Source organism: Macaca fascicularis, chromosome 2, assembly GCF_037993035.2.
Source record: "Macaca fascicularis isolate 582-1 chromosome 2, T2T-MFA8v1.1".
NCBI classification, from domain to species: Eukaryota; Metazoa; Chordata; class Mammalia; order Primates; family Cercopithecidae; genus Macaca; species Macaca fascicularis.
In genome coordinates, this window is record NC_088376.1 from 186144660 (window position 1) to 186155812 (window position 11153).

Below are 11153 nucleotides of genomic sequence, written 5' to 3' on the forward strand. Positions count from 1 at the left end.
ATTACTAGGCTTTACCTTGTAGAATACAATAAACAAAACATAATTACGTTCTTTTTATCCTCGCTGTTTCCCAACATATTCTGGTTGAATAATTTGCTTTTACTTACACAGTTTGAAAACACTGATGAGCTTTCATAAACAAGGGCAACAAATGTATGCACTTGGTAATATTTTTCCATGTGTTCTGTAACACAAACTTTAGTGGCAAAATATAATTAAGGGATGAATAAAAATGATAGCAATTTTTGCTGCCCTCTGAAAATTGTCTTGTTCTAGCGCTTTTACTGATACCACTCTGTTCTCTATACCATTTCTTTAGCTGCTCTTTCTCTCTCTCTTTCTATACATATGATTCTAACAGGCATACTGAAACAACCACCAAACAGGAAAAAACAAAAAAAGCAGAGCAAATCTTCTTCAACAGCACACATTTGGATTCTGTTCAGTATTTTTTAGTTTTGTTTAGATAGTCAATGAAGCAAGGACTAAGTCTCAAACCTCATTCACTTTGAAATCCTGAGTTCCCCCTTTTTCTACAGAGGAAAAGGACTGAGATCAGCAATATAACCCCGCTTATCAGCGCTAGGTAGCGCTTTTCATTCTCCCTAATTCTAAGCCTGATTCCCAAGATGGAAAAACAGGAAAACCTAGAATTAGGGTAATAATTCTGTAGTCACTTAGAGCAACCTCCCTGCAGAAGGGGAATGGTTTCTTCCTATGTAATTGTCCCTGGCCTTTGGTCCCCATCTTACAAAGCATGTAAACAGTAATGGGAGCCCTTTTAGTGGAGTTTCCACACATCTTTGTCAGGAGCCACAGTGAAACTGTAAGGTATTTATGGGTTTACAGTTATAAAAGAAAACTGAATTTATATTTTCAATACATTTTGTTAAATATCTGGGACATATATTTTGTTAAACATCTGGGACATATTTGTACACAGGCTTCAGGTTTCTTTTTACCATGCCCTAGATTATTCGAGTAAAACAGAAATACATTCTGTAATTAGTTTATACTGATTCTTTCACTTGCTCATTTGAAAACACAAACTAACAATGGATGGTGAAGTTGAGATGCAATAAATGTATAAGGTCTCTCTCGCTATATATACATATACATAATACATATATAATGCATATTGTAAAATATATATTATATATAAACAAATTATAGTCTTGAAATGTAAGCAAGTGAACACTATATTTAATATTTATTTCTAAAAATGAATCATGTTACTTCAAAAAAATTAAAATAGTTGAACTTTTCATTTTTAAGTTCACTTCAATTTAAATTAGGTTTACTGAATTGAAAATAAATGAGGCATTCACTTAAAAAACAAAGTTTAAATGCATCATTATCTCATACTTTAAAAATAAATTAAACCCCTGTAATCATAAGCTTTATGATTGAAGGTTAGTATGAAATAAGCTTTAGGAAATATTCTCATTTAAAATCAAAATTTGAGAAAAGTAATTTCAGAAAACTGGATCTATATTTGCAACTTTTGAATTCAAATTTTGAATTGCTTTTGCCGTGATTGTCACAGCCAGGTCAAAATTGTACTTTTTTTACTATTTTTCAGAGACAAAAGAAAGTTGAGAGCATTTTGAATTCACTTTAGAACTTTGGACTACAACAAACATTTGATTTCTTGTTCTGTTTTTAAAAAATTTTATGCCTTTTTGATTATTTGAGAATTAGTGGTATTCATAACTCTGGTTTTTCTATGTCCCTATTAAATTTTCCATTCTTTATTTTGCTGGCCTCATTTCTCAGCTTCTGAAATGCTTTGTGACAGATTGCTGTAGTCCATCAATATTCAGTCTTCTTTTTTTCCATGATAACACTTGTAATTGACCACACTGTTGCCTAAACACTTCATTTCTGAGTCTCCCATGCATCTGGATATGGATATTTGATTAAGTTATTATCACTAGAAAGCAACAGAAGTGCTTTGAGCCATCATTAGGTCCTTTCTTTAAAAGGAATGAGCATGCGCTTCTTAATTCCTTTCTTCTCCCTCTCTGGCAGGTTATATTAAAAGGCATAGCTTACTTGGACCCCAACAAGGAAATCGCATGTTCAAGCATGACAGTGCCCCTTTACTATGCCTGGGCCATTTATTGCTAGGCTTTAACATAGGAAAGAATTAAACTTCTATTTAGTTTAAACAACTAGTATATCACCTCTGTTTAAAGCAGCTTAACCAATATCCTAATGTATGTACCAAATATTTGACCATAACTTTACTTCAGCACTTGGGTAGAACCTCATAGGCATACCTTCTTGGAATTCTTCAGATCTGAGGTCTATAGAAAGGATATTCTTTGTCTGTAAGCGCTATCTTTTTAAATTATTGCTTTTGGTCTGAATATGGAAAAATTGATCAGTTAATTGGCCACCACAATTTTCACTGCCATTTAGGATAACTTCTTGGGGTTTTATAAGTGCTTTTTCTTCCCTTGATAAACATTGATAGTTCCTCTTGCAGATACATGTGTTACTGTGACTCAGTCCCTGATTTATAACAAAATGACCCAGTAGGTAACTCCTGCCACAACCTCCTTCAGATTCTTCCCTGGTAATTAGAAATTTTGAACAGAGTATCTAAAAGAGAAAGGTGTTGAAGCTTGGTTTGTGCATTATTTCCTTCCGGGAGTTTCCTTTGTCATCTCGCACTAATTACTTGGTTTGGGTGACTTACAACTAAATTAAGATGAACATATTAAGACCAAAGTCAATGTTTTGTGATGCGTAGGAAATCTTAGCTCTCTTTGCATGATGTGTGTTTCCTTTAACAGTGGTGATGCTCCTCTAATGTGCTCTCAGATACCATCTCCTGAGAGAGAAGGGCTCTCTAGACAAGTATTCATGTGCCTTTACATTCTGCTATATTTCTTCTCAGAAAGATGACAGTGCTGTTCTTGTCCTTTCTTTGTTCCCATCTCACTTCTCTTATAGGAGTCTTCTATTTTATATATCTTACATGATGTTAAAAAGTAGACCTTGAAATTTCATTGAAAAATAGTTTGAAATAAGAGATATTTTCGACTTGCAGAATAAGTTTCATGACATCAGATTTAACATATTTTAAATCTTAGGTGATAAATTAGCATGTGTAAAATGAACATGTGAAGAAATAGAAATAAACTCAAATATAATCCTCTTATGTTGAAAATTTTTTAAAAAAGAAAATGAAATACCAGTTGTACAAGTGGGACTATTTTTAATATTATTCTTATAATAAAAGGATGTAAAAATATTTTGTGGGTTCATATTTAATCTTTTTTCAATTATGGGACCTGCTATGTTTGAGCATTATTATAAGATTAGAATAAATTAAAAGGGGTGTGATGCGAAAAGATTCCAAAGCCATATGCAGTAATGAGCAATATTAGTCAAAAATACTTTGTGCTATCTCAGATAAGAACACGGCTTCCTATTTCATATTGTCTAATGTTTCACAGATAAAATGTATTACTTTTTTGGTTAGCTCCTACTTTAATTTTAGTTTAAATGCTTACCAATCTTTTACCTTTTTGTAGTATGGAAATTTAAAACTATAAAGTAGCAGTAAATTTGTATATTTTATTACAAATTAATGGCAGTATGGAGGATCAGAGTAAACATTATATTGGAATTAGCCACTGTATTTCTGGATTCTTATTTTGTATGAATTATTGAAAACATAAAAGTGTTAGACTAGTGTTGTTGTAATCTATACTTATTTCATCTAATCCTCAAACCCTATATGTTAAATGATATCATAGCTGTTTAAAAGCAAAGGATGCTAATTTTTTTTTTTTTTTTGATATGGAGTTTTTGCTCTGTCGCCCAGGCTGGAGTGTAATGGTCCAAGAGATTCTCCTGCCTCAGCCCCCTGAGTAGCTGGGATTACAGATATGCGCTACCACATCCAGCTAGTTTTGTATTTTTAGTAGAGACGGGGTTTCACCATGTTGGTCAGGCTGGTCTTGAACTCCTGACTTCAGATGATCCACCAGCCTCGGCCCCCCAAAGTACTGGGATTACAGGTGTCAGCCACCATACCTGGTCCAGAGGATGCTCATTTATTGGAAGAGAGAGCTAGAGTTTAGATGTTCAAGTAACTTAACTAGAACTACATAATTAAGAAATGGCTAGGTCAGGATTTGAACAGAAGTTTTTCTTGCTCCAATGATTCCAGGTTAGTATGAAATGATACACCACAGGATTTTAACCCAAGTGTTATGTTTCTTTGTCTTCCACATCAAGTTCAGAAGAACAATTGCTGTCTATTTTTCACCTCTTTCTTTTTTTTTAAACCTAGGGCATAGTGAAATACCTAGTACTTTACTCAATAAATGTTTTAATTGAATGTATGCATGAAAACTTGAATGCACAGATGAATGATAAATATGTTGTGTGTTTAATAAGAATGAATCATTCATTTCAGATTTTAAAATTGTTTGTAAAATCATTGTTAGATATCTGGTCATATTTCAATAGTGATAGCAGCTAAACCCACTTATCTTGTTTAAGGCATTTCTACTTTTGAGATTAGCCAAGCCCACTTTATAATCAACATCTGTCATCTAGATTCGAGACCTAACAAGATTGCAAAACTTTTAACTCTGTTTATGCAAGTTCTATTGAGTGCAAAATATGAATGGGGGTTATGATTGTTAAATCTCTGTAAATTAAATGGAATGCAAAACATGTTATAAACTCAGACAGGAATCAATTTTAGACAATTTTGTGGAGATGGTACAGACAAAGTGAGTGTTCTTATAAAATAAAACTTATCCAGTTACTATAATAAGAGAAGGTGAAGAAACGTTGTGAAGAATATTTCATACTCAGGGAAACTCATACTCCCTTGCAAAATGTTCAGATGATTTAGATAAGCAGTCCAAATTTATGAAATTGCATGCATTTTCAATGATTAAAAGTATTTCTTAGAAAAATGGGCTTTCTCAGATTGTGCTTACAAGATGCCAAGCTTCTCAACTTCTGGGATAATAAAAAATATATTTATAAATTGCACTAGGTAAATATTACAGGCCTTATTTTTTAGCTATGTGAGTGCTATAAAAATGTCACTAAAGGGTTCCTTACCAGAATATTTTAATAAATACTTAGCAGATGATTCCACAGCACTAGCCTTAGAGATTTGTACAAGAGATGATTATAGCTGTGGTCTGGACACTATCTCTCATGCTGCTGCTATCAACATTGGTGTTTTGATTTTGGCTAAACTCATAGCACACTGCTCTAAGATCAGAAGGTTCACTGTATGATTCCTGCCTGCTTAGTGTCAATTACACTGGGTATAAATTGTTTTTACTCTTGTGCCAGGCGTGAAATGGGCATCATAACTACTCATCTCTTTTTCCCCAGTTACTAGTTCTCAGTGCAGGGTTGTGACCACACCTAGTTGTTTTTTTTTTCCTGTCATTAAAGTGAAAACACAAAGAGTTTTACGCCGATCCACTGTTCTTACTTTTCGATTTGTGTCTGCATCAATCAGGGAAACAGTTCAAACTTTATCCATATAAAGATTATACTCTTGCTCTGTTATAAACTCTTCGCAGGTTTAAAATATTTTCTGCTGAATATATAGCAAATCTTTTGGAGAATAATATGCAGTTGAATAGTCTTTTAACAGAAGATGTATACTATCTCTTTAATATGGGATGAGTCGTGTATATGTGTGTGTGTGTGTGTGTGTGTGTGTGTATCTAAAACCTTCCCCAGAAATATGTGGGCATTATAAATGAGTTAGTTGTAGGATGGCTCTCATTTATTTCCTCTTTGCTGCTCTCATACCCACTCTATGGGAATTGGCCCTTTGTCAACAGTCATCAGAGAAATATGACAATTTTTATGTTATAATCCCTTATTTCCAAAGGGAGTATGAATAAGAACTCAGTCTCTTTTGAGCTGTCAGCACACTTCTATGATTTCTAGTACTACCCCTCAGGTTCTTACTCACTACTTAACTCAGATTCAGAAATGTGATCAGAAGTGTGTCTTTTTTAAATCTGGATGAATATCTTTAAGTTTTTATTTGATGTTTACCATGAGCTCAATGGCACAGGGACAGACATTTTCCAATCATTCCATGAACAATAGAATATTTTGGAGAATTAATTTGTCTGCCTAGGTCTTCACTATGTTTCAAGCACATACAGCAGCGCCTGGATTAATAGGTATTGAATATTAAATTAATGAATAAATGGAATTAGAGCCAAGAGAAGGAATTACGTGATTCAAATATTTATTAGTATCTTGTGATAACCCAGAGTTATGCTCCATTAAAGAACCATATGGCAGGTAGAGTCTAAAAGCCATGAAATCTGCCCCACTGTGAAATTCTGAGAACTAATTATAAATCTTTCCTCTGATTATGTCCTCACCCCCTGCTCCTTCCTTATTTACTAATTTCCCGTTCTGTTGATAAAATCTTTGTTTAAGGTTACTATTGCTTTCTACTAGACTAGTCTCACACTCACATGTTGTTGAAGCAGCACCTCTTTCTGTCATGTATTTCAGCTGACTCTTTTTCATCTATTTTTAAATAATCTATTGAATCTATATGTTATTGATCTATAGTTAGAGAGGCAGCATGTGATAGAAGTAAAGAGCACAGCTGGGGCAAGATGGCAGAATAGAAGCTGATACCATTCATCCCCCTGGCTGGAACATCAAATTTTAACATCTATCTGCACACAGAAAAGAACTGTCGCAAGAACCAAAAATCAGGAACAATCTCGGCCACAGGGCGTAGAGCAACAGGCAGGCTCTTGGGATCCCCAAGTCCAGGTCTAGGCCCTTGAACAGCATTTATGGAAGCTGCCCTGGGCCAGAGGGGAGCCCACTGCACTGAAGGGTTAGTACAAGGCCTGGCAGGATTCACCAAAAGCAGATGGAAGAGCCTTGGGCTTTAAACAAACATCAGAGGTCATTTTGAAATGGGAAAGGTTTCCTTGTCTCCCTCGCAGGGCATGTGATGAGGGTGTGGCTCGCTTTTTCAGCGCCCTGTTGCTGAAACCTCCAGAGGAGCATGCAGACGGGCAGGCTGTGGGGCTTTGACCCCACTGCAGTGTCTAGGGGTGAATATTTACAACCTCTGAAGCCCCAGTGGGGGTGTGTTACAGGCTGATCTCTTAGTTTGCCCTCTGTAGGCAGCTGTATTAACCAGCTCAATCAGACCCTCTACCTTGTCACAAGGACAGAGGGCTTTCTGTATCCCAGGTTCTTGCCTTGTTGTACCGGAAGAATTGGGTCACATGTGGGCTTGGAGAAAGAGTGCAAAGGTTTATTAAGTGGAAGCTGCTCTCCGCTAATGGGGGAACCTGAAGGGAGATGGTTTCCCCCACGGAGTGGGCCCCTCTGTGGCCCTGGTTCTTCACTGACTGCCCTGGCCAAACTCCGCCTTGTACCGCTGGTTGATGGGCTTCCGGCAGGCAGAGGTCTGTAAGTGTGCCCCCCACCAGCGTGCTCCCTCTACGTCCTCTCTCCCTTCAGCCACTTGTGTCTCCTTCCACTCCTCTCCATGTCTGCGCGCCTACGTGTTTCCCACTAGGGTCTCGGGGTTTTATATGTCCGTGGAGGTGAAGCCCTAGCAAGGGACTATGACTTTCTCTACCCAGCACTTCCTTGACCCCCTCCTGTATCATTCCCCACTCTGAAGAGGTATATCTAACTCCCATTAGAATAGGAACGATGACTGGTCTTAGCTGCTTCCTGCTGACAAGGGTCATTGTTTTGGAGAAAACGGCAGTCAGACTCCTCTCAGAGGTCTATCTAAATGTTCTTAGCAAAGGGGTGCCATCGTCTGAAGCTCTGGTAGCCTGGCCACTTGGAGTTTGATGGCTTCTAGGCCGTGAGAGAAAAAAACAAGTTTTATAAGGTTAAGTATGCATGAGTTAAACGTGTATTACACACACACACACACACACACACACACACACACAAAGACCGGGCGCTGTAGCTCACGCCTGTAATCCCAGCACTCTGGGAGGCCGAGGCAGGTGGATCATGAGGTCAGGAGATCAAGACCATCCTGGCTAACACAGTGAAACCCTGTCTCTACTAAAAATACAAAAAATTAGCCGGGCGTGGTGGCGGGCGCCTGTAGTCCCAGCTACTGGGGAGGCTGGGGCAGGAGAATGGCGTGAACCCGGGAGGCGGAGCTTGCAGTGAGCCAAGATCTCAACACTGCACTCCAGCCTGGGCGACAGAGTGAGACTCCCTCTCAAAACAAAACAACAACAAAAAAAGAATTTAGTGCCAAAGATTACAGAGATAAGAAGTGAAATATACTAATGACAACATTGTACCCCAAGCTGTTTCACCCTGGTGAAAGAAACTAAACCTTGTATGGGAGCGGATAAACTGTACAAGAGCGATAACTGTTCTTGCCATATCTTTAGCAGTTAACAGGTGCACACTGGGAATACCTGTATTTCCTCTCTCTTTCCCAGTCCTCCCTGTCTCTATTATAAAAGACTGAGGGAGCCACTTTCAGGAGGTCCTCTCATGTACTTTCTAGTCCCAGGGCCCATTTCTGCAACTTCCTCCTGATATCAAGAGAAGGCTGAGTAATAAATTGATCCTTTGGAGTTAGTTGTCCCTCATCTGAATCAGGAGAAAGAGAGTTGTGCTTTACCAAGTCCTCTCAGCCTTTCAAGGAAGGCAGTGGGATTTTCATCAAATCCCTTGTCCAGCACAGACAACTTAGTACAATTGAGAGGCTTGGCTTGGTCTTAGTCCTATGTAAGCCCTCCATTATGCACAACTAAAAGTATCTCCTTTTCTAGTCTTCCACCTCATCACTGGGATCCCATTTAGGGCCATCCATTGGTGTTGCTTCTCTTCTGGTTGGATGATATTTGCCCCCATCCCTGATGCTATATGTGATACAAACCTCATCCCCAAATCTCTGTGCTGCTTGTAGAGCAGCCTGTTTCTCAGTGTCTGTCAGGGTCTGATTCAAAAGTAACATAATGTCTCTCAAGGAGAGTTCAAATATTTGGGAGAAATTCTGGAAAGTCTATGTGTGTGTGTGTGTGTATGTATATATACATATGTATATAGCTGTCAGAGTCATCTGAGAACTTGCCAAGATCCCCCTTAATTTGTTTTAAGTCCTGTAGGCAGAAGGGAACCTGGACCTTACTGGGCCCAAATTCACTGGGCATCTGTTGGAGGGGGAAGAGTGAGACTGGGGCTTATTTGGAGTAAAGATTTCTAGTAGGGGGCAAGTAAGAGGCGGAAACTGGACAGGGAGGTCAGGGTTGACCCGGAGAAGCAGGACTGGAGGGAGCTGGCTCCTCTGCTGAGGGTGTCTCTGGGACTCGTATCTTTAATTCCCTGGCCTTGCCCCTTGCAGCCTTCCCTGAGATGGCAAACAGGAGAGCTGTTTCAATCATACATTGTCGGCAAAGGTCTGGATTGCCTTGCAAGGTATAGAAAGCCTGCACGTTTGGGGCCTCAGACCATCTGTCCTCACATTTACAGAAAAGTTCCAACTGCCGGACCGGATAATATCAAAATGAATGGTTCCTTCCTGGGGCCAACTCAGTCCCTCATGCAAATCACAATTTGGCCAAACCTTTGTGCAGAGGGCTATGAGGCATATTTCCTCCAGATTCTGAGGGTCAAAGTAGTCCCAGTGGTTCAGGATACACTCCAAAGAAGTATAAGCTGGGAGTGGTAAAAAGAGCTGGTTGCCTATTCTGAAAGAGAGGGAATAGAGGTGTCCCTCATCCCTTCCTTCTTTCAATGAAAACTCAGGGTGTGATGGAGAGAGAAAACAGACATCCTTCTTTCACTCTCTACCCCTTATCCCTGAGCCCTGGTGACCTTGGCAGGTGCTGGCCATGGGTACCCGTGCGGTATATACCCACGCAGCAAGGAATACCTGAGAATAGTAATTAGCCGCCCTCAGCTGCACCTCCATTTCTCCCTATTGTTGGCAAACTTTGAGTTCTCTTGGCCGGTTTATGCCTTGCAGCATGGCCTCTTTCCATGAGGTGGGAGGTTTAGTCAGCAGGAATTGGTCTTGCTTATTTACATTGGGCCTGTTGCCTGACTTTGGATCCCTCAAACTTGGTTTTTCCTTTTAGGGCCTCTGTTTGAAGCTTGGAATCAAGTTTGGTACTCAAAAAGCATTTTTGAGGCTGTTTGTGTCTGCTTAAGAGTGTTTCAAATGTGCCCTGTGGAATTTGCAGTTATCAGCCAGCAGGGGTCGCTCCTCAGTTAACTTCCCTATGAGAAACAGCGTGGGCAGGGGGAGCCCTCTGACTTAGAAAAGGAAAAAACAGAAAAACAGTTTAAGGGGAAAAAGGGGAAGATTCTGGAGGAAGAATCCTTGCTTGGTGCAACTGGGCCTTTCTAATCCTTATATCTTTACCCCAGTTCACACCAGATTGAATTCCTTAGCCTGGGAATGAAAGGGTTCACTGATGCACAGGCAGGAAGTGCCCATCCTTTGGCCCTGTGGGGTCCTGGCCACAACTGCAACTTTCTGCTGCCCGCACTCATGGCTGTTGGGCTTGGCCTTTGCCTGCTGCAGGCACACCCAGGTGCCCGGGCTGGGAGGGGAACCTCTAGGAACAATTGGTCTGATTTGCACCTTTGGCAGCTGAGCCTAATGCTCGTTTGACTTAGTAACATTGCCGCAGCCTGTAGCAAAACTCTTAACATTATTAAGGAAGAGATAAGAGCCATTTTGAACTGTGTGTCAGAGAGAAAAGAGACAAAGTCTGGGGCGTTTTACTGGCAGGTTAAGACAGAACTTTTGAAGGGAAACAGAGCCTCTTACCCACAGGAAAGAGAGACAGGTGGCAGGGTTTCAGAAGGGAGACATACCTGACAGTTTTACATTTGTTCACATTCACCTTCCAGGATCCCTGATGAGCCCCCAGTTGAAATGGGGTAAGTCCCCTTGTCACCCTCGCGGGACATGCTATGGGGGTGTGGCTTGCATCTTCAGTTCCCTGATGCTCAAACCTCGAGGGGAGCATAAAGACGGGCTGGCTGTGGGGCTCCAACTCCACAACAGTGTCTATGGGTGAATGTTTACAGCTTCTGAAGCCCCAGTGGACGTGTGTTACAGGGTGTTCTCTTAGTTTGCCATCTATAGGCAGCTTGTGTTAACCAATTAG

The 11153-nt window shown here is 39.9% G+C and overlaps 1 pseudogene; it reads right to left on the bottom strand.

Annotated features, from left to right (window-relative positions):
• LOC102121593 (protein RCC2-like) overlaps positions 1-10953 on the bottom strand; it is a 52156-nt pseudogene extending 41203 nt beyond the window's left edge.
• Positions 10954-11153: the final 200 nt, after the last annotated feature.